Genomic DNA, 25,104 nt, shown 5'->3' on the forward strand with positions numbered 1-25,104 from the left:
TTTGTTCTGGATATAATCAATCCACTTTTTCCAAGCTCCCCACGTTCCTTAATTCGAGCGAATTTTGTCGGTGCTCCGTGGAGAAACAATATGCAAATGCCGTTTATTTAACCGCGCAAAACTTTTTAAAGACTTTTCATTTCTGTTTTATGCATGGGCTGGGTGGGTCATGAAGTTTACCTCTTTTATTTTAGCAATATCGTGGCACTTATAAAAAAAGGGTACTAAAAGAGTTGTTAATATGCAGATTGTGTGCCAGGAAGTGAAATATTGAGTTATTTCTTTCACTTCTGTGTACTGTAAATATGCATAGAATCTGCATCTCCTCCTACTGGGGTGAATTCTCAATGAAGCACATTAGAGCTACCGGTACTTTATAAAACTGGGATTCTTTACCTTTGCTATAAGGCAGGGTTCCTCAAAGTCTTCAGCTTATTGACTCCCAAACACTCCTGTGACACATTGCATAGCTCAGATCTCTTGGAGACAGGGAGGGCTGGGCCACCCAATCCAAGCAGATTTTGTATGCAGGAAATACATTGCTTGTTGTGATTGGCTGGTTGTTTTATACTGAGAATGGTGATTCTGAGGGAAGGTAGTCTTGTCTGGTGAGCAGATACATGTGGTGGTGAATACAGTACAGCACAGCACCAGTATCTGCACTTGTTCATACAACTGGCTAACAGTCAAGGCCCCATCATGGCTCCACCAGTAAGAAGAAAGAAATATGAAGCCAGTTTCAAACTTAAAGTTGTAAAGTTTGCCACAGAACATAATAACTGTGCTGCTGCAAGACAATATGGAGTAACAGAAAAGATGGTTCGGGACTGGAAAGCAAATGAAAAAACCTTAAAGAGTATGCCAAAGGGTAAGTGTGCATTAAGAAGAGGCACTCCACATTGGCCAGAACTTGAAAAACATGTAATAGACATGGTGAATGAGCATCGCCAAAGCGGTTATATAGTGACAAGAAATAAAATATGTTTGTTTGCACTTCAGTGGGCCAAATCTAACCCAGATCACAGCAAAGGATTTAAGGCCACTGTATCCTGGTGTACTAGATTCTTGGAAAGGCATAATCTGGTACTGAGGCAAAAGACAAAAATTTCACAAAAAGTACCTGCAGATCTTGATGCCAAAGTAATTAGTTTCCATCGATACGTAATACAACAGCGCAAAAAACATGGCTATGCGTTAAGTAGTATCGGAAATATGGATGAAACCCCAATGAGTTTTGATATGGTTGGAAATAAAACTGTCCATCCAAAAGGTGAAAAAACAATTTTAATTAAAACAACAGGACATGAGAAGTCCAATTTTACAGTGGTACTAGCATGCACAGCTGATGGCGCCAGACTGAAACCAATGATTATTTTTAAAAGAAAAACAATGCCAAAAGTCAAGTTCCCTGTTGGTTGTTTTGTACATGTGAATGAAAAAGGCTGGATGGATGAAGAAGGGGTAAAGCTATGGCTTGATAATGTATGGAGCAGGCGACCAGGTGGACTTATTCAAAAACGTAGTCTACTGGTGTGGGATATGTTCAGGGCTCATTTAACTCCCAGCACCAAGCAAAGGCTGGCAAGAATGAACACAGATGCGGCAGTTATTCCTGCAGGATTGACATCGTTGGTACAGCCACTGGATGTGTGCCTAAATAAGCCATTTAAAGATCGCATTCGAGAACAGTGGAATGAGTGGATGGTTAGCGGCGAAAAGTCATTCACAAAAGGAGGAAACATGCGTGCTCCACAGTTGGATGTTTTGTGCAAGTTTGTCATAAAAGCGTGGAATGATATTAATGCAGAAACAATAATCAAGTCTTTCAAGAAGTGTGGCATATCAAATTCATTAGATGGTATGGAGGACGACTGCTTGTGGCAAGATGAAGAGGAAGCCGAAGCTGAAACCACACCATCTGATACGGAATTAGATCCATACGATGACTGCCTTACAAGTGTATCACAAGATGTCATTGATGTACTAATGAAATCAGATGATGAAGAGGAGGATTTTGAAGGCTTTTAAAGGGAAACTGTCACGCCAGCAAATCCTGTAAAAATAGCTTGGAGTTACGATGGGCGTTGCTGACTCGCCAGGGACTTGCCCGGCATTGCTCTCTCTATATTGTTTGTTATCTTCCTCCTATCATCATCAGTTCCAGTTTGGTTGACAGCTTAGAAAACAAACAGCATGGCAGCTCCCATGGGTTTATTGTCTTTATCCTTCCTTTCAGCTTTAGAGTGAATTAGGAAAAGTTTAATCCACTTGCACTGTTTTATGTTTACATGTTTGATGACAAACAGCCTTATGTTTATAAGTGACAGTTTTCCTACTAAGCACCTGCATGTCATAAGCATTTGATAAAATTACCATATTAAAATTAAATCTGATGTTTTTTAATTTTTATTTGGTGTGCGTTGGAAGAGGGGTAGTCTTATATGGTGAGTATAGCCCAAACCCTATAATTTACCAGGAAAAGTAGGGGGTCGTCTTATACGCCGGGTCGTCTTATACGCCGGAAAATACGGTAAGCTTTGACCGTGCCCATTTTCAAGTCAAATACAGTTCTGAATATCCCATGAATTTTTAAGAACTTTTGTAGTGTAGACAGTACTGTAGAAACTCTGTTCTTGTTGAAGGGATTGGGGAATGTGGTAAGGTGATATCTCTGAAAAAAAATGACCCAATGGGTCATCGCTTCTCTGGTATTCATTAAAATGCTTAATAGGACAAGAGATGGAGATTCAGGTTTAGGCAACCTTAGGCAACTTTTCTTCAGTGATATATCAATTCAATAATCTTGAGTTTCTATTGAAAAGAAATATTGGAGGAAATACAGAAGTCTAGAAGAAAATGTGAGATCTAAGAAATAATTTTTAAAAATCACTTATTTGTTTATATTTTCCTAACGTGGATTATAGTTTAAATCTATGTTAATACAATATTGGGAGTTTAGATAGTTACCTCCTTAGATGGAGTAAAATGAAACAAAGGATTATGACTATAGATAAATCTGCAGTTGATGTGTAAGGGAGGCTATTAATGGAGATTTATCACTTACAAAGCTAGTGGAGGTGACAGTATTCCAGCTGAGCTTTTCAAAATCTTAAAAGACGATGCAGTAAAAGTGCTACACTCAATTTGCCAGCAAATTTGGAAAACTCAACAGTGGCCACAGGATTGGAAAAGATCAGTTTACATTCCAATTCCAAAGAAAGGCAGTGCCAAAGAATGTTCAAACTATCGCACCATTGCACTCATTTCTCATGCTAGTAAAGTTATGCTTAAAATCCTACAAGCTAGACTCCAGCAGTATGTGGATCGAGAACTACCAGAAGCACAGGCAGGATTTCGAAGAGGCAGAGGAACTAGAGATCAAATTGCCAACATACGCTGGATCATGGAGAAAGCTAGAGAGTTCCAGAAAAACATCTACTTCTGCTTCATTGACTATGTTAAAGCCTTTGATTGTGTGGATCATAACAAACTGTGGCAAGTTCTTAAAGAGATGGGAGTACCAGAACATCTTATTTGTCTCTTGAGAAACCTATATGCGGGCCAAGAAGCAACAGTGAGAACTGGACACGGAACCACTGATTGGTTCAAAATTGGGAAAGGAGTCCGACAAGGCTGTATACTGTCGCCTTGCCTATTTAACTTATATGCAGAGCACATCATGAGAAAGGCAGGGCTAGATGAATCAAAATTTGGAATTAAGATTGCTGGAAGAAATATCAACAACCTAAGATATGCAGATGATACCACTCTAATGGCAGAAAGTGAAGAGGAACTGAAGAGTCTCTTGTTGCGAGTGAAGAAGGAGAGTGCAAAAGTTGGGTTGAAACTAAACATTAAGAAAACCAAGATCATGGCATCCGGTCCTCTCAATTCCTGGCAAATAGATGGGGAAGAAATGGAGGTAGTGACAGATTTTATTTTCCTGGGATCCAAGATCACTGCAGATGGGGACTGTAGTCAAGAAATTAAGACTCTTGCTCCTCGGGAGGAAAGCCATGGCAAATCTAGACAGCACACTAAAAAGCAGAGACATCACCCTGTCAACAAAAGTGCATATAGTCAAGGCTATGGTCTTCCCAGTTGCAATGTATGGCTGTGAAAGTTGGACCATAAGAAAGGCTGAGTGCAAAAGAATTGAGGCCTTTGAACTATGGTGCTGGAGAAGACTCCTGCGAGTCCCTTGGACTGCAAGGCGATCAAACCGGTCAGTCCTAGAGGAGATCAACCCTGACTGCTCTTTAGAAGGCCAGATCCTGAAGCTAAAACTCAAATACTTTGGCCACCTAATGAGGAGGAAGGACTCACTGGAGAAGAGCCTAATGCTGGGAAAGATTAAGGGCAATAGAAGAAGGGGACGACAGAGAATGAGGTGGCTGGATGGAGTTACTGAAGCAGTAGGCGTGAGCTTAAATGGACTCCAAAAGATGGTAGAGGACAGGAAATCCTAAAGGAAGATTGTCCATAGGGTCGCGATGGGTCGGACACGACTTCGCAACTAACAACAACAACAATATCACTTACACACGTAAAAGTTAACATGGTCTTATATGCTTTTTTCTGTCACCTTTTAGGAATTGAAAGTCAACACTGATCCTGAAACAGGAGTTCATCTCCCTGAGAAATTACTTGGGCAGAACATTTCATACGGGACATTCATGGGTAAAAAGCATAACTGACTATTAAAAAAAGATCACAAGCCATATCTTTTGCTTTAGGATTCAAACAGAGTGTTATAATACTTTTTTTTACAAGTGCTCTGTGTTGCTGTGAATAATGTCTATTCTTCAGAAGAAATATAGAATTTGTTGTTTGTCTAACAGATAATGCATATTCCTTAATAGTTACTGTTGAAATAACATTTTTTTGCAGGATTACAAAGTGAAGAGACCGGCTCAAGGACAGAAAAAAACACCCAGTATGAAAATAGAGAAAGGCAGAAGAGCGGGAGAGAAAGGGAAGGGTTGGACTTATTCAAAGAAGAGTTGAATAAATTAAAGGTTGAACCGTCATTTTTTCCTACAAATCATGTTATGCCCGAAGTAAACCATTTGGAAGATAAGGCAATGGAAAAACAGGAAAACGAAGATAAGGAGGCAAAAGAAGCAGTTTGTGACAAAGTAATGACACCAATACCAAGCCATAGACCAACTACCTTTAAGAAACACTATGTATTTACAGAAGCCACTGAAAATTTGCATCAGGGATATCCCTCAACTGGTCCCTTACTCAAACCAAAGATGCCATGCAGTGGAAGACGAAGAATCTAGCAACAGGGTGAATTAAGCCGCTTTTGGGAAGATCCTGTCACTAATTATGAGCCCTCTTTTCCTAAATCTCCAAATGAAAGACCAAAGGACAGCCCTTCAACTCCTGGCGAAGGAACCGCACAAAAGATACCGCAAGAAAAGAAAAGGCTTCTGCTAGGAAAGCTTTTTGGGCCAAACCGCATATTAAATAGTTAATGATGTTATTTCAGTCAAGCAGAAATTAGATAATAGAGAGTATCACAACTAGGGACATATTAAAGTGTAGATAGTGGATAGTATTAGAACAAGGATATATTAGATAGTAGATATTAGTATAACTAAGATATATTACATAGTGGATATTAGTATTAGAATTAGGATATATTAGATAGTGGATATTAGATAATATTAGAACTAAGCAACATTAGGCATTACATATTAGTGTTAGAATTAGAATATGTTAGATAGTAAATATTAGATGTGCTGCCACCACGTGGCTGTTCTTGGGAAATTACCAATATGCTAATTGGGTCTGCCAGTACCTTCCCCTTTGTGATGTATTTCCTATCCTGCTCATGATGCTGTACTAGGATCCACCCCTTCTGGGTTGGACTTCCTCCTTCTCCTTGATCCCTTGTGTTCCATCCTCCATTGTAACATCTGAACACAAGCCATGTGGACAGTAATCCTGTTACTGTCTTTTGACCTTAAAGTTCCGACCACGTTCAACTGACCGCACCTTCTCTGCTGTAACCACCTTCTACATGCAAAATAAAGGTATTTCAGATGAACCAGGGGCTTTATGAGTTCACTGTCTGCGAAGGGCCGTTAAATGTGACTAAATTCACTTAAACAGACCAATAAGTGTCTCAACAAGGAATTAAAATCACGAGCACAATGTGTCCATAGCAGAACAGTCAAAAGACAGTTATTAATTTTTACTGCCTGCAATCCATTGTGTATGCATGTTATCTGCAAAGCTTAAGTGAAAAATCAGTGATCAATTTAACTAGCTGCATTGTGTGTGTGTGTTGTCTACAAGTAAGAAGTCAAGGATAACAATTACTCTTACTGCCTGCATGTGTTTACCTCAATCAAGTTTAAAGTCCAGTTAGAAATGTGTTTTAATTTCTAAAATCTGCAATTTAAAGTCTGTAATGTTTCTACAATCAAGTTTTAAACAGTCAGGAAATGCAATCTGAATTCCTTCTCTCTGCATCTCTCATGTGCATGTCGTTTGAGCAAGGCAGAGGTAACAAAGGCTTCAGAGATAACATCCTGTGAACTCTTGTTTGAAAAGGCTAGTAAACATCTCATTGCCTCTTTGCCAGTTCTTGCCTGCAATTTAGAATGTTTGTTTGCACGTCAAGTTTGTGAAACTAATCTCTGCGAATGATCTTCAGCTATAGGTAGCTTCCCAGAAGCATTTTTCCACATCTTCAACAACTTCTCTTCCCAAGTGAATGAAGTAAGAAAAACAGAGTCTTCATTTTTCATTTTGGTAGTGGGGACCTGGGGACAAAATGAGTGTTATAAGCCTTGTAGATCTTAAGGAACTATCCTTCAAAGTAAAATTCCTCTTAGAAATAAGCCCTGCCCATTTCTGGAGTGCTTCTCTTGTTTGTCTGTTTATTCAGAATAGCCATATGCAAAGACTGGTTTTGGTCCCAGATCAAAAGAACTCAAACATATCTGAAATAAGAGGTTTCGTGTAGGTAGGGCCAACAAAAAGGCATTGTGCACCTATTTTCATTTTTCCACAACACATTTTAAAATGTACGTGTTTTTAAAATGTGTAGAAATAAGGAGAATCTTCAATGTTGGAGGGTTTCTGAATGAGCAAGGAATAACTTGCTACTTTTTTTACCTTGATTTATCAGAAAAATATTTTCTCTGTCTAATGTATTCTGTTAGTAGCTGGGTGAAAGCTTGAGCAAGGGATTGGACTAGAAGACCTCTAAGGTCACTTCCAACACCATTAATCTTTTATTCACTGTTATTCTGTGAAATGTAATACTATTATATTAGTCTTTTCTGCTCTGTGAAAGAAATCAGGGCTCTGGTGTCATTGCATTCTTTGAATGAGAATGCTAAGAAAATAGCATATTAATTAATAAACACATCAGTTCACATGATTTCAATAATTACACCACGGAACTGGGAGTAGGGTCCAGAAAAAGAAAAGGACTGGCCTAGCAATTCTACTTTCGGCACGAATGGCTAAGGAGATTTAGGAGTTGAAGACCATGCAACTTAAAGTTGTCTAAACACTGTTTTAGCATAGTATGTGAGTATAGCAGTTATGAAAGCTAATATTACAAGAGCTTATGTAAAATTATGTGATTCTTACTTTGCTCAATCTTATATGGCACCTTCATATTTCTTTAATGTAGCAGGTAAAACACTGTCTAAAAAGAAACCTCAGCAGAAGACCATATTTACGAGTGACCATAACATGCCTTGCCGTCTATTGTCAGCAACAGACCATAACATTAAAGAACTGAACAATGAAGTGGCTGTGATGCGGAATCAATTGCAGACATTTACTGTGGAAAATAAATTCTTGAAGCATCTTCAGACTCAACATTTAAAAGCCATCAGTAACTATCAAAATGCAGAGATTAACCTGCCTGATCTTTTGGCCACGCAGTCTAAGGAAGTGCTGACTCTGAGATCGCTTCTCAGGACATCTGAGGAAAAAGAGTGCAGGGCTTCCAAGAAGCTGAGAGAGGTTCAGGCAGAGCTCCTGAAAACAACGGATGCCTTGCGGGCATTGCACAAACTTTCTCAAGACAAGACACTTGAAGACAGCAAAGAACTAGAGCATAAATTAAACTCATATACCCAAAAATTGGAAGCCAGTGAGAAGAAAATCCAGGCAACATAACCATGGCTGCAAAGAGTTCTGTGGCATGTGTTGCTTTAATTTAAGTGAAAATTAAGAACTTATAGAGAGCGATATAACGCACCTCAGGGATCTGACCAAAACTATTGGCTATAAAAATCACCCTTTGATCCATCAGGGCTCTTCTCATGGCTACCAGACTTTCTCTGATTAAAAGCTCTCCTTTTGGGAGCCATCGCAGTGGTCCTTATAGGTGCTGTCCGCTGGTACCTGTGCCAATGTCTACCTCCATACCCAGCTAGTTGTTTCCCATCCCAGACTCCATAAATAAAAAAACAAAGAGGTTTCCCTCATGATGTGCCCAATTGATAAAAAAAAATCAGCTGTATTCCCACTAAAGGTCCAAAGGGGCAATAATATATGTGTACATATATTAGGCCCAAAATGGGGGTTTGAAAGAAGTAATCACACACACTCACCCCTATTCTTTCTATAAAATTAATAACAATAATGCAGAGGCATAGGACACAATCTAGCTATAAAAAACAGTATGGATTTTCAGAAGCAATTGAAAATTTACATCAAGCATATCTTTCAACAAGTCCCTTAGTCCACCCAAAGATAACATGTAGTAGAAGACCAAGGAACTGGCAATAGGGTGAAATAACCCACCTTACAGGAGATTCTGTCATCAGTTATGAGCCCTCATTTGCCAAATTTCCCAAGGAAAGACAAAAAGTTAACCGTTAAACTCCCAGTGAAGAAAACACTCCCAACATACCACCAGAATAGAAAAGGCTTCTTTTGAGAAAACTGTTTGGTTCAAACCGCATCTTAAATACCAAATGATGGCTTGTATGTGTGATTCCTCTCAAGCTCATAGAACTAGAAAATATTAGATTCTAGATATCAGATACTATTAGAACTAGGAAAGATTAGATAGTACATATTAGTATCAGAACTAGGTTATATTAGATAGTAAATATTAGGTAGCATAAGAACTAGTTTCGGGGTGAAGCTTTTAGGCTGATATTGAGCTGGATTGTTTGGCTGACTTTAACAACAATGAAAAGCCAAAAAGTAATTAAATAAATATGACACATTCATGGCTGACAAAAGTGATATGCAAGTGATATTTTACTTACATGTTTGAAGCGATTTAATTCTTATGATGTCATATCGCGGTAATTGCATTTTATTAGCAACTAACGAAAATATGGTAGCCAGTTTGATTTGTTGAATAAACCATCAGAGTTTGGCACAGAAACAAACTGGGGGATTTGGGCTAGTCACCCTCTGTCTACTCTAGGAAGAAGGCTTGTGGTAGTGTGGTTAGGGTAGACAAAGGGGTGAGACATGACTATATGCACTCTCCTTATTAATTCAACCTATCTGATGAATGTGTACGAGGGAGGCAGGGTTGGGGAAAAAATGAGTGTGGTTTTAAATTTGGAGGAAGAAACAGCAATAATCGAGCTTTATATAGCTCTAGTGCGATTGAAGCTATAGTATATAATTTTTTTAAATTAATATCTTAAATTTTCCTGATATTAACAACTTTTGCTTCAAAACACATGATTTAACTCATTTGTATAATGGCACCATGGCATGAGGGATAAAGTAGTTTCATTTCCACAGCTAGACTTATATCCCAAATTCAAAGGCTCTAGAAGTCATAAAAATATAACTATATTTTTCCTGTAACAAAGGATTTTTGAATTTAGTGGGATTTGTTAATAAATATCCATAAAACTCTTCTCCCCTCATCTCACATCTAGAGAGAATGATGAGAATCAGCACTAACAAGTATTAAATAATGAGCCAGCAAAATGCAATATTGCCATTTAAAAAAAGAAAATAGAGCAGGGATTTGAAATATTTTTTGATGAGTCGCAGAATTATCATATTTCTTATTTCATAATAAAATACGAAACAAATTCTGTGCTACATTTTGGAGAAGAATATGAATCACCTTTCTCTGGCTGACCTCTACACATTCAGTGTGCTGAAATATTTGTTATGCTCAATTCTCATTCTTTTTCCTAAAGAAATGTATTATTAAATTTATGTTGATAATATAGTTTATTGTATTAATGTTAGTTCTTCAGAGATCATACATTTCACTGCATAACTACCCCTAGTATCTCATTTTATTTATCTCTATTTTAAATTTGCTGAGGCATAAGTTGGCCAAATACTTCCTTTTCTAAAGATTCTGAAGGATAAATATCCTTTTGTTTTAAGAACTGAAGTTTTTGACCAAGTTCTTTTATTTTTACAATTTGTAAACCATTAATTAAATTTGACCATAACATCCCCCCCAAATATTTTGATACAAAATAGTTATGACTTTAACAAATATACAGTATTAAATATGTATTATAATGACAATCTGAATAGAAACTGGTTTTCAATTTGCTGTTAATAGAGGCCTTGATTAACATATTTAAAAGCATATAATTCTCATGTTGGGACACACTTTTCCTACAAATGATATGTGCCTAACATAAATGAATTCATTCCTGCAATCTATACTTTAGATAGCTATAGGCTGAAAGAAAGTCCCAGAGAACAAAATAGGCTTACTTTAAATGAGCATTTGGTGAATAGCACCTTGAATGCCTTCTGTATTAAGAGTTTTAATTTAAACTTTTAAATACATTTAGTTTTAGCTATTTGTAAATTTGCGGTGACTGAGTGAGCTTCAATTGTCTTTTTCTTTTCAACTGCTCATTGGTGACTAATTTATTTTTTTAATTTTAATCCCATTTATATCCTGCCCTTCTCCGAAGACTCAGGGCGGCTTACAATTTAAGCACAAACCAATGTGCTTAGCAATAGCCTTCATTCTATGTATATGCCTGCTTATTAGGGCTTTTGGGGGGCCCCCAAGCGGCATTATTACAAAGTCAGCTTATTGCCCCCAACAATCTGGGTCCTAAAAGAAATGATTATTAAGATTAAGAATAAAAAGATCATTAAGCAATACTGTGGTTCTTAAGCAAGTCAAGGCATTCTTAGGGCCATTTTTCTGCCAGAAACTACCCCCAAAGTCTGGTTATTAGGGAAAAAACACTTCAATTGGCTGTAAAGACACTCATGTGACAGTGGGGTGATGCCACTGTAACTCTGAATGCCAAGCAACTGTTTGTTAAGCGAGGAATATGTCAGCCTGACATAGTGGTGAAGGCAGGTGGAAAAAAGCCAGGAAAAGGAACCAAGGCCTGAAGGAAAGGAAAGAACCAAAGTGTGGCCTGAGCACATGGCAAGCCCATCCCCATATCTGGCAACCAAGGAGTTGGGCCTGCATGGGTAGCCCCTCCCATCAACACTGGGAGATGAAAAGGAGTCCTGCGGCCTGCTCAGCCTTTGGAGTCATTTTTGGATCAGGAGTTGGCAGTTTCTGCCCCTCTGGCTAGTGCCAGGCAGCCTAGTTGTGGATGTGGGGAAAGTGTGGAGGAGTGTGTGTTTTTGTGTGTGTTGGTTTGTGAAAGACCAAATAGATCTAATCAGTCAAAGTCTGCTGTTATTTTTAATTAAAATGGGTCTCTGTGTGTTTTAAAGAGCCATTTTAGTACCTCAACGTTCAGTTGAAATTGGTTTGAGTGTAGCAATTTTCCAGAGCTGTGAGGATTTGTGTGAGTGACCATAACCTGAGTGTGAGAGCACACTTGTGTAATAAATACCTGTAGGTTCCCTGAGCAGCTTTGATATCTTCCACCATTAGGTGACCTTGCTGGAAGTAGAGACTCTTGGAGTTTTTCACTCATCCCCTCAGGAACAGCCTTTCCACTACCACAAGCCTTCTTCCTAGAGTAGACAGAGGGTGACTGGCCCCAAATCCCCCAGTTTGTTTCTGTGTATGGTTGGCTGAAGATATAATGGCTACTTCAGCCAACATGCCAAGACAAGGCTGACCATAAAAAAAAGTCAAAGCAATTTCTCATCCATGCATGCCAAGTGTTGAAATTCAGGGAAGGTTTTGGTGTAGCTGCCACCTTTTTCAGGAGGTTGGAGGCTGGCAGTTCTGAGTCTGTTCACTGTTGGAAATCCCTTAAAATATGGTTTGTCAGCAGGCTTGGTGCTCCTACAGAAATAGGGAACTGCAAATGGCTCTATTATATGTAGGATTTTGAATTAACTCTCCAAAGACTTTCATTAAGGTTTTTAAATTGTTTTAATCTATTATAATGGTTTTGTCTGAATATTGTGATGCCCAGTCACATGCATGAGATGGACAGCTTTATAAATATGCTAAATAAATAAATAAACATTCCAGCAGTACTCTTCCTCTCTCTTTCCTGGCTTGTCTTAGATCCACGCATGGCTTATTGTGCTAGGAATGGTTGCTTCTTCCTTAATTACTTTGTCCTTCTTGGGGACTCTGTTTATAAAGGTAGTCAGAGTGATAGCTATACTATTAAAGCTCTCCTGTTTGTCTCTGTGTAAGCCTTAAACGGGCAAAACAGTGTGTTGTAGGGCAATCATTTTTGAACCGAGATACCTGAAATGGGCTTACTTACACTGCACGATCTGGAACCCATGGCTTCTGTGGAACTGAAATTGGGCAGAATTTATAAACCATTTTATGACCTAAAATTATCATAAGACGTATTAGGACATAATACAAAATGTCACAAAATATTTCCTTTGGTCAACTGCTGATCTTTGACCACGCTATATAGTATACTATACTATATATATGTAGTATATATATTCACTATGACTATTCTCAATATCTCCATGAGTTTTTAAGAACTTTTCTAGTGAGGACAGTACATTAGAAGCTCCCTTATTGTTCAAGGCACTGAGGAAAGGTGATATCTCTGAAAAAATGACCCAATGGGTCGTGGATTCTCCGGTATTAACTAAAATGCTGCATAGGACAAGGGATTTCTAGGTTCAAGTCCACCTTCACTCGCCATACCTTAGGCAACTTTGGTATTTAGTGACTATCAATCAAATCAAATCATTAACCTGGAGTTTCTATTGGAAATCAATATTGGAGGAAACATTTAAGTCTTGAAGAAAAAGTGAGATATATATCTAAGAAGTAAATAAAATAAAACCATTATTTATTTATGTTTCCCTAACTTGGATTATCATTTTAATCTATGTTCATACAATATTGGGAGTGTTTAAATAGATACTTTATTAGACAGAGTAAAATGAAACGAACCGATGATGACTATCGATAAGTCTGCAATTGATGTGAAAGGGAGATTACTAGTGGAGATTTAATGACACTTTATCACCTACACAAGTAAAAGGTCGCATTAATTTATAGATATGTGCTTTTTTCTCTGACCTTTCAGGAATTGAAAGCCAGCGAAGATGTAGAAACGCTACATATCACTGGGGGGAAAATTGAACCTGAAAGAGGAGTTCATTTCCCTGATGTATTTTCAGCGAACACTTCAAACAGGACATTCGTGGGTAAAAACCATAGTTGACTATAAATATTGAACTGTAAAAATCACAGAACATACCTTTTGCTTAAGGATTGAAACATAGTGGCATAATGCTTTAATTTAAACTGCTCTACGTTACTGCAAACAATGTCTATTCTTCAGAAGAAATCCAGAATTTGACATGTTTCTTGGAGAAATTATTTCAAGTGAAAGTGCCAGTTTAAATAATTTGTAAGAGTAGATAGAATAATGTGCTTTTATTACTGTTGTTTGTCTAACAGATAATGCATAAAATGAAATAACATTTTTGGCAGGATTACAAAGTGAAGCGAACAACTCAAGGCAACAGGGAGAATTAACCCACAAAAGACTGAAAGGCAACCCTTCAACTCCCAGTGAAGAAACCACACCGAAGATACCGCCAGAAAAAAAAAAAGACTTCTGTTGGGAAAACTATTTGTCTAAACCGCAAATTAAATACCTAATGATGACTTGTGATTCCAGTCAAGCGGATAGATATTAGATGACATCAGAGAATATTAGAACTAGGACATATTAGAGTGTAGATAGTGGATAGTATTAGAACTAAGTGATAGTAGATAGTAGTATTAGAATTAGGATATATTACATAGGGGATATTAGTATTAGGATATATTAGTAGATATTAGATAATTTGAGGAATGGGAGATATTAGAATTTTCAGTAGTTAATATTGTAATGAGCATTACAAAAAACTATTTTGTGAACTTTTTGAACATTTTTTATAAAACATACTGTATATATTAAAGGAAGTTTGGAAAAGATGTTTCATGACTTATGCTTATCAGTCAAATCTTATGAAACAAGATTTCCTTGAAGCCTCTTATTTTCCTACTTGAAATGAATAAAGGAGAATATTTCCTTGCAGCTTCTATTCATTGGTGCTGTTTCACCACACGAGGGAGCCAAAGACTGTAATCTAATTACATTTACTAGACCAATTGGATTTAATATTATAAACCAAGGGTGGCGAACCTAGGGCAAGCGTGCCACAGGCAGCACGCAGAGCCGTCCCTGTGGGCAGGCGTGCCATTGATGTGCTCCTCCCCCTCTCCATGCATTCGCAGTCTGGGAACAGCTGAGAGAGCTGGGCGGGGTCAGGGAACTTATAAAAGAAGCAGTTCGGGCGGGACAGTGAGTGAGCGGCCTTTGGAAGCAACCAATAGTGAGTTTAAAATCATTTTAACAACCGGTTCTCTGCCTCACCTTCCCTCCGTCTTGGTCAGGCTGGGCTGCTCGGGGGGTTGACTGGGGAGGGGTAAGGAGGGTTCCGGCTGGGGGAAGGCAAGGGGGTCTGTCTGGAGTGGGGGGTGGGAGAGCCTCAGCGGAGGAAAGGCCCCCCTGCTGACCGAGCCTCTCATCCACATTGTGGTGACGTAGGATTACATAGAAGTGGCACCGGGCAGGGGGCTGGGGGCACATCGGCAGGGGGGAATCAGAGCCACCATCATCTCCCTTCCACAATGCAGTCCCATCGGCATGGGCGGAGATGGCCCTGGTGGCTCTGACGGGGGTGGTGGTTGCTTCTCTGAGCCTCTTGACTGGCCAAGTGGTCTGTACGGTGGTGGGGGAAGGCAGGATCTGGCATGCGGCCAACCTTTGCTGCTGCTGCCGTACATTGTCCCATGTGCACCTCCGGGCCATGCATGCGGGACGATGTGGGGTGGCAGCAGGGAGGGGAGGGCGTGTGCCACAGTGACCTTCCCCTGCCACTGCGCCCACTAGCTCAAGAACGGTCGGCACAGCTTTGCTTCCAGATCTGTGGCCGGCTGGGCTTGGCGATGCAGGCATCACCCCTGCCACCTCCTGCTTCCCTGTGTGGTTGGCCGGTCAAGAGGCTCAGAGCAGAAGGAGGAGCAACAGCCACTGCCCCCATCAGAGCCACCATGTAGACAGGGCCTGCACCAGGTGAGGGCTGCTTTCTGGCCGTCCTGAGACCATTTCTGGCCATGCCAATGGGGCTGCCATGATGTAGAAGGCTGTGGCTGCTGACAGACACCGTCGGCCCCCATGCACTCGCTGGCCTGTGTGTGGGGGGGCTGATGGTGTCAGGCAGCAGCTGCTCCAGCCCCTGCATCGCCTTGCCCCACGGCAATTGGCACACCCACCCTGCCTCGCCTCACCTCACCCCACAAGACAAGCCTCCAGCCCACCACCCCACCTGCCAGAGACCCCCTGGATCTCCTCCAACCCTGCCCAGCCCCCACAGGCATCCCTCCCCACGAGATCATTGAGGTAGCCACACCCACCATGGCCATGCCCACCCAGTCGTCTGTGACCTCTGTGGCCACGCCCGCCCAGTCAGCCACACCCACCCGGCACCTGGCAATAAATAAACGGGTTTTGGGTTGCGGTTTGGGCACTCGGTCTCTAAAAGGTTCACCACCACTGTCTCAGTACAAAGAAGGAAGCAATGGCAAAATATTTCTGAAAATCTTTGCCAAGAAAACTACAGGGATTCTCCAGATCTCTGAGAATTGGACACAACTGGATGAAATAAAAAATAAAAGTTATGGCTCTCCTGATGGGAGGACATTCTGGTAAATCTTCTTTAAGCAGGTGTCTACCTGTCCTCACCTGAACCTTGAGTCAGCCAGGGTCTATGGCACCCCAAGTATGGGCTTAGGTAATCTGCTACTAGAGTGTTTTTGTGGTTGCCTGATCACATATTAGGTCATTTTCATGTTCATTCTTGTTTTGCCAGAATGGAAAACTAAACTATGGGGTCATTCTTTTTTAAAAACAAAAATGATGTTCAGAAAGAATTTTAAAAGAATTATAAAGTGTCAGTATGTCAGTCGTAAGTCTTGAACAAGGGGATTGATTATAGTTGGGACTTGGAATCCAAATGCTAAACCCATGCCTTAGAGATATTGGTAGTCTTTGGTTAATAACAGCAATTAGAATTTCCATTGGTAAGCAACATGATTTTACGTCAGGCTGCTCTTATACTTCTCATCAAACTGAGATGAAATCTGGATAATTTGGAGTCTTAGATGCAGGGGGCGGGGATGAGGTGACAAGAAAGAAAAGAGAAAACACAAAAGGAGTCATCTTGTTTTTCTGGAGTTCAACAGCCAAATAAAATTGCTTTCTACTAATCATTTGTTACATTTTAATTTTGATGAAATTAAAACATTCCTCCAGTTACGATATTATTGTGGTTTATTGCACAGTCAGCCAGATGTCCAGATTTGATTTGAAATTTTCATCCACCTATTCAGTGACCTGCAGCAAAGTGGATGGACTCGGCTACTGGAGTGAAGAGTGCATCGTTGGAGGAACAGATTATGAAGAGAAAAATCCATCTATATACAGTAGTTGCAAAAAAAATCCTAATGTAATTAATCAAAAATCCTTTCTTCTAATGTACCACCTTGCCAAATGAACTGTTCTGTAAAACGTGAAAAAGTCTATTTTGTGATCTTGGATCTCATGTTACCATATTTCACTTTTGTTGTTTTTAGATGAATCAGGACTTTTTTAACAAAGTGAACCTGAGCTATATATAGCTTCCAGAAGCTTTTTTGCTCTTCTACAACAAAGTCTCCTCCCCAGTGAGTGAAGAAAAACCAAATTTTAATTTTTCATTTTTGGTTTGGAGGCTTGGGGACAAAATGAGTGTTATAAGCCTTCTGGGGCTTAACAAACTATTCTTCAAAGTAATATTCATCTTAGAAATAAGCTCTGCCCATCTCTGGAGTGCTTCTCTTGTGTCTCTGTTCATTCACAATAGCCATATGCAAGGCTGGTTCAGCTTCCAGATCAAGAGAAATCAAACACATCTGATACATGAGTTTCCAAGCAGGTAGTAATAGCCCAATCTTGCCCTACGTTCTGCCTCGGTTTAACTTCCCAATAAGCAACTGAATCGGAAGATCATTTAAAAGCAGTTTATTAGGGTACCCTGGTAAAGTGGGATCTCTCTATGAAAAGGAGAAAATCCTGAGACCCCTTTTACATTCCTTTTTATAGTTAACACGACAAAGAAAAATGAAAGAGAAAAGTTGGTTGGAGAAGATAAGAGTAACTCCTCCCTCCACAGTAAATCAACTACAAAGCTTGTTTGAAGTTAGATGCCAGTTGACAGTGAGAAACATTTTCTTATCAGGAGATAATCTCTAGAATATTCTTCTGTAAATTATCTTTTCAGTTTAGGAATGTTAAAAGCTATCTAATCAATACCTAGAACCATAGGATAAAAGTTCTCCTAAATTTCAATCTGTAATGAACCTGAATATTATTTTAAAAGAGAGCAGGTAAGTCTAATTAAGATTCAAAAAAGTTATAAATTGATTTGCATTTCAATGAGTGAAATAAGTATTTGGCCCCTTCGCAAAACAAAAGTGCTTGGTAGCAAAATGCTTGTTGCCAATCACAGAGGCCAGAAGTTTCTTGTAGTTGGTCACCAGGTTTGCACACATCTCAGGAGGCATTTTGTCCCACTCCACTTTGCAGATCCTCTCCAAGTCGTTAAGATTTGAGGCTGATGTTTGGCAGCTCAAACTGTCAGTTCCCGCCACAGATTTTCTATGGGATTATGGCCTGGAAACTGGCTAGGCTACTCCAGGACCTTAATGTGCTTCTTCTTGAGCCACTCCGTTGTTGCCTTGGCTGTGTGTTTTGGGTCATTGTCATGCTGGAATACCCATCCATAACCCATTTTCAATGCCCTGGCTAGGGAAGGAGGTTCTCACCCAAGATTTGATGGTATATAGACCCATCCATCATCCCTTTGATGTGGTGAAGTTATCCTGTCCCATTAGGAGAAAAACAACCCCAAAGCATGTTTCCACCTCCATGTTTGACTATCAGGATGGTGTTCTTGCGGTCAGACAACAATCCTCCTCCTGCAAACACGGCGAGTTGAGTTGATGCCAAAGAGCTCGATTTTGGTCTCATCTGACCACAACACTTTCACCCAGTTCTCCTCTGAATCATTCCGATGTTCATTGGCAAACTTCAGACAGGCCTGTACATGCACTTTCTTGAGCAGGGGGACCCTGTGGGCACTGCAGGATTTCAGTCCTTCATGGCGTAGTGAGTACCAATTGTTCTCTTGGTGATTTTGATCCCAGCTGCCTTGAGATCATTAACAAGATCATTGACAAGATCATCCCATATAGTTCTGGGCTGATTCCTCATCGTTCTCATGATCTTTGAAACTTCATGAGGTGAGATCTTGAATGGAGCCCCAGACCAAGGAACATTGACAATTATTTTGTGTTTTTTCCATTTGCAAATAATTGCACCAATTGTTGTCACCTTCTCACCAAGCGACGATAGTCTTGTAGCCCATTCTGGCCTTGTATAGGTCTACAATCTTGTCCCTGACATCTTTGGACAGCTCTTTGGTCTTCACCATGTTGAGAGTTTGGAATCTGATTGACTAATTGCTTCTGTGGACAGGTGTCTTTTATACAGGTAATCTCAGCTCATTATCTATATGACACCTGGGAGCCAGAAATCCTGCTGATTGATAGGGGATCAAATACTGATTTCACTCATTAAAATGCAAATCAATTTATAACTTTTTCAAAATGATTTTTTTCTGGAATTTTTTGCTGTTATTCTGTCTCTCACTGTTAAGATAAACCTACCATTACAATTATAGACCGATCATTTCTTTGTCAGTGGGAAAATATACAAAATCAGCAAGAGATTACATAATTTTTCCCTCATTTGTGGTTAACAAATCACAAAATCCATTTCATGTGTCCCTCATAATCCCACCTTTGATGCTAAAGGGCAAATAAAACATGCCCTTTCAGCATCATGCAAAAGAAAATAATGATAAACAAAAACCTAAGGTATGTGGGCCAACAGCATTAGGGACTAAATGTGCAGAAGTGTCATTTTGGAAAAGAAGGAATAGAAGCTTTGTGGAAAACACCTCATAAAAATTGCAGTTTACAGAGCAGTCACCCTGAATAAAAGGAAACAAAGGAAAATCCCTAAAATAATAATAAGAAATAAAAAAGACCAAAAATTGATGTCAACTGTGTCAAAATAGTCAACTAGGAAGGAGTAAATTTTGTTTTAAAATGAAGGAAAAAGAGGCATCAACACATACCACAATATAAAATATGTAGGGCTGTGTAGGGCCAAATAGCAATTAGAGGCTTCAGTTGGTATTATCCCAATGACACTTGACAATAACATGAGCATAGATTACAAGGAATGCAGAAATAAGGAGGGCAATGCCAACTGAAATAATCCCAAACCAGGGAAATACCGTGTATAAGATAACACTGTATAAACAGCAGGCCCAAACATCCAAAATTAACCATCCTTTGGAGTTGATCAGTTTGTTTTTCAATGTAGTAGAGACATTAAAAGTCCAATTTCAGAGAAATAGGACTTCCGGTTTGCCATGCGGCCACCATGGACGCCTGGGAGATGAGCTTCGTCTCCCCCATCCAATTTTGCATTGCTGGGGGACCCTGAAAAGGGTTGAAAATCGCCCCATAGAGGTGATCAGCAAGGAGGGGCCCTCGCTGGATTGCAGGAGAATGGTAGCTCTCCTGCTAGAGCCGGCGAATCCCTCCAAACTGGAGGACTAAAGACCAACCATAGAAATATGGCTTGTCACTAGGCTGTAGATAGCTGAAGTCACACTCACCATCTGGCAACTTCAAAGCAGCATGGAAAGGACTGGATGAGATCTACCTCTTTTAAATCCTAATTGCCTTTTGTACCTATTCAAGCTGCTAAATTACTCTCCCCCCTGTGGAGAGCGAAGGGGGGGTTCAGCCCTCCCTCCAGACACAGTGGCAACCGACTACCCAGGGGTGTTTAAAACATTGGAAAAAATAACTGGATTCTAATTGGGAATCTATTTCCTATAATTGGTGGATTAAAAGACTCTTCATTCTCTATTTCCTATTTTTCTTCATTTTTTATCCTCTATTTTTATTGAAGATCTGGGTTTTTTTCTTTCTTTTTTTATTGAAAATTTAATTTTAAAATGTATTAACTAAAAAATGAACCCAGACATGTTGTTTACTAAGCATCTATGATTTGTAAAAATAGAAAATCAATAAAACTCTATTTAAAAAGCCCAATTTCAGTATGTCATATTCCCAACAAAAATGACCATTATGTGTGTGTGGGGGGGGGAATGTATAGATCTTCCTGAGTCATCCTAGTGCAGGGGTAGGCAACTTCGGCTCTTTTAGGACTCATGTCCTAGTGACTAAGAAATAAGTTGCATCAAGAAAAAAATGGGGCCATGAAGAGTTAAGGAACTCCTAACAAAAAAGGATGCCCACCTTAGGTGATATACACAGTCAGAAATCTGCAAGCTCCAAACATACAAGGTGAGAGGACATTTTAAGAAATTAGCCTTCAAAGTCAATAGGTGACATGGTGTAATATGGGCCATCTTGTTTAGCATGTTCCATGCCATGCAGTCCCTCTACTCTATAGAGCAAGCTATCCCTTTGTAGGAAGAAAGTGTAGATACAAGGTCAATTATCCTCACAAGTTACTACCCTCCCAATCTGCTATGCCCAACCTTCCGCAAGTATTCCCTGGAGGTTCACTTAATGGGGTTTCTCTAAGGTATAATTTGCCTATAAATACATTTTAAAGACATGGAACTCAACAAAAATTGCACATAATAAATTAAAGCATACAAGTAGTACATACATACAAATCAATACCCAAATGTTCACCATCTCACTATTCCATTAAGCTAATATAACATCAATCCTAGGAAAGTGCAGTGATGTCAATCTTGCTGTAGCTGAAATTGTGATCAGTCTGTTCAGTATCTGTAGTGATCAATAGGAAAAGCCTAACTACATCCATTGTTGTACAGTTTTCAGTACTATGGAGAACTCTTCTCAAAGTGGCTAGTTTCACCACACAGGTTCCTATTAAAATCTACCATATTGGTTCCATATTGATGTTATCAGGCATTTTCTGTTCCATTGCCATAACTCTCAGTTGTGTCTGCCAGCAGGAAAGCAGGTTCTTCCTTCCACACATAGGATATGCAAACTGTTTCCCCTGGGGGTTTCACTTGCATAGACTAGATGAGATATGTGGTTTCCCTTGCTTAAATGACCCATCAGAGAGGAGACAAATCAGCTGTTAAAAAAGACTTACAAAAAGTAATGAATGCTATAACTGAGTAGGTTGTTCCCTGCCTCTGAATCTGGTAAGACACCTGGACATCAGCCCGTTGCCACAGGTGCCAGAGAAGTCACAGATATAAGGAGTGCAAGCCACAGCTCACCAGAACCTGAAGTGTCCACCTTCTTTTTGCCACCATTCCTCATATTTCTTGTACTTTGTTGGTAAAATACCTGTAAATGGTTCAATGTCAAAGTCCAGACAGATTAAAATTCAGAAAGTTAGGGGTGGGGGAAAAAATCCAAAATTAGTTGAAGTTAACTAGCTATAAGTAGGCTCAGGTACTTAATCAGGCAATGTAAGACAAAGCTGCTAGGCATACTTTTCCTCTCCTCTTACAAAGACAAGTCAGGAGAGATTGGCATATCAGCATAATTGCAGAGGAGGCTCTTATACTGTGATATGACTATATGCAGCCATCTAGAGCCTTAAGCAAGGCTGAGACCGGCCATTATTTGACCAATAAAAGTATTTATTACTTTCCAATTTCTTGATAACTCTGCTCATTAACAATTACCCATTGGAACAGCTTGCCTTCGGAAGTCGTGGGTGCTCCCTCACTGGAGATTTTTAAGAAGAGGCAAGACAGTCACTTCTCTGAGATGGTATAGGTTCTCCTGCTTCAGCAGGGGGCTTGACTAGAAGACCTCCAAGTTCCCAGCTCTATTCTTTATTCTCATTAGAATATCAATTAGTTTTACTTACAATCAGAAGATTTACCTCTCTTCAGAGTCAGACTTTCCGTTGCTCACTAAAAAAGAAAACAACTCACCAAATTTCTTTTGAATAAACCTCATCTGTATGGACACCTGCTCAATCTTTCTCTTAGTGCCCCTTTATAAGACTCCAATGGCAGTCTTCTGGACCTCAGATAAAAATCAATGTCAAAAGAAATTCTTCTGAAGAGTGCTTTTCCATGAATAATGATGTGTAGCCAGTAGTGAGATTCAGCCAGTTCGCACCAGTTCTGGCCCTAGGTTCTGCCTTGGTTTACCTTCCTAATAAGCAACCGAGTTGGAAGATAATTTAAAAGCAGTTTATTACGGTACCCTGATATTGGGAGCTCTCTATGAAAAGGAGAGAACCCAAGACCAATTTTACATTCTTTTTGTAGGTAACACAAAAAGAAAAATGAGAGGAAAGTTAGCACAGAAAATCAACTCCAAAATCAACTCCAAAATGAGAGGAAAGTTTGCACAGAAAATCAACTCCAAAACGTGCTTGAAGTTAGATAACCAGATGCCAGTTGACACTAAGACACATTTTCCTATCAGGAGATAATGTCTAGAATATTCTTCTGTGAATTATCTTTTCAGTTTAGGAATGTTAAAAGCTATCTAATCAATACCTAGAACCATAAGATAAAACCTTTCCTAAATTCAAATCTATAATGAACATTATTTTAAAAGAGAAAAAAAGTCAAATTAAAATACAAAATAACCGTTAATTAACAAATTAGAAAATCCCCTTAGCTCCATCCCCAGCCAACCAGCCAGCATCTGGCGGCTGTCCTTAAACCCAACATCACTGACCTCTGCCTCCCTCCTCCAGCTGGCCATGGAAGTCCCTGCATCTGCGTGATCAACTGTGCCATCAGCGCGACCACCCGGCTGTCCAGTGGTGTGGCATAACAGGCAGGACCGATCCCACTGCTTCTCCGAGTGCTGCTCCAAAGGTATGTTGCCAACAGGGCTCCATCTGGTCAACGACCGGGACCCAGGGGCTGTCTGGTCCATTGGTGGTGTCACCAGCAAGTTCAGCAGGGCTGCCGGGAGCCTCAGCTGTTCGACGGCTGGAAAGGGGTTCCCTGAAACTGCCAGGATCCAGGGGATCTCTGACCGGTCGGCGGCGTCACCAGCAGTCTAGCACGCCACCGGGAGCCTCAGATGTTCAGTGACCAGAGAGAGAAGTAGCGTGGTACCGGGAGCTTCAGCTGTTCGGCGGTCGGCTCGGGGGATTCCCTGGGCACCAGATGATGATGGCAGCAGCTTGCTGTCAGGCCGTGGGCTCCCTCGAGTGTGTCCCCCCTCCCTAAAGTGGCAAGCCCACGGGGCTTGACAGGCGGCCCCTCTACCAGGGCTCCACGTGGAAAACAAGGAGACACGTGATTAAACACCCACTGTGGTGGATGGTTTAGCTGATCCCCCTCCTGGCTTCCTGGGACACTGCCAGTGGAACCATCTCACCAGTCGAGGGGCCTGGATGTCTCCCTCCCCCACCCACGAGGCCTCTGCAACAGGGTATCCCTTCCACCACACCAGATACTATAACCGGCCCTGCCAGAGCCAGGAGTCCAGTATCTCCTGCACCTCATAATGATCCCTGTAACGGGCCCCGGTGTTTTTGTCATGGGCCTCAAGAGGGTCCCATCTACCAGTTTCAACAGGCTACAATGCAAGAACAGATATATCTTCCCCAGGAACCGGGGTAGCTGTAGCCATACAGCTATCGGGTTGATGATCTGTGTGATCCGGAACTGCTCTAGGTATTTCAGTCCCAGCTTTTTGCAAGTCACCCACAAGTGGAGGTACTTGGTTGATAAATAGATCATGTCCCCCACCCGAAAAGGCTTTTGGGATGTCCTTTTCTTATCTGCCTGCACCATTGCGGCCTCCTCCGCTCTAACTAAGGCACTCCTCACGTTCCCCTCAATCCCCCCCAATGTGGGCTATCCAGTCCTGGTGTTGATAGGGGGAGCGGTCCCACTGCGAACACTCGGGGATCGGGACAAAGTCCAGACCATGTACCACCCAGAAGGGGGTGAAACTGGTTGCTGTGCACTGCATTATCATATGCTACTTCTGCGAATGGTAGCATGTCAGCCCAGTCGTCCTGCTGATAGGAGACGTAGCACCGTAAATATTGCTCCACCATTGCGTTGGCCCGTTCTGCTACCAGAGAGAAGGAGAGAGATTGATTGTGGGGCACATCTTTATTCAAGGGCTCCAAACACGGAGCACCATCACTCCTTTCTTAAAGAGCAATCAATCAAGTAGCTTCCAAAGACTTCTGCAGAGAAGCATAAATCACATGCATATTCTTACCACCGTGGACCCAGACACTTTAATCACTATTTTGACAACAGCACTAGAGATAGACTTACTGTAATCAGCGGGGCTGCCACATCTAGTGCCTACAAAAAAGGAGAGGCTTAGTGGCCCTGCAGCAACTTGGCAAGCAGAGAGAATCCCCAGGGCATCTCCGCTTCAGCTGGTCCCTCGTCCTTCCCCCTGCCTCACTTCATTGGATCTCGGATATTTCCAGAACAGATGAACGAAAAGACGATTGGTTTGTGAGAATATCTGTTGCGAGGGACTTCACCTGCTTGTCACTTTAGATTGACTGGTTGGCAGCCCTTAAAAGGCCAGGGACTGCTGGAGTGGTTGTGGTGGGAGAAAGAGGT

This window comes from Vipera berus, assembly GCF_964194415.1.
Source record: "Vipera berus genome assembly, chromosome: 4".
Lineage (NCBI taxonomy): Eukaryota > Metazoa > Chordata > Lepidosauria > Squamata > Viperidae > Vipera > Vipera berus.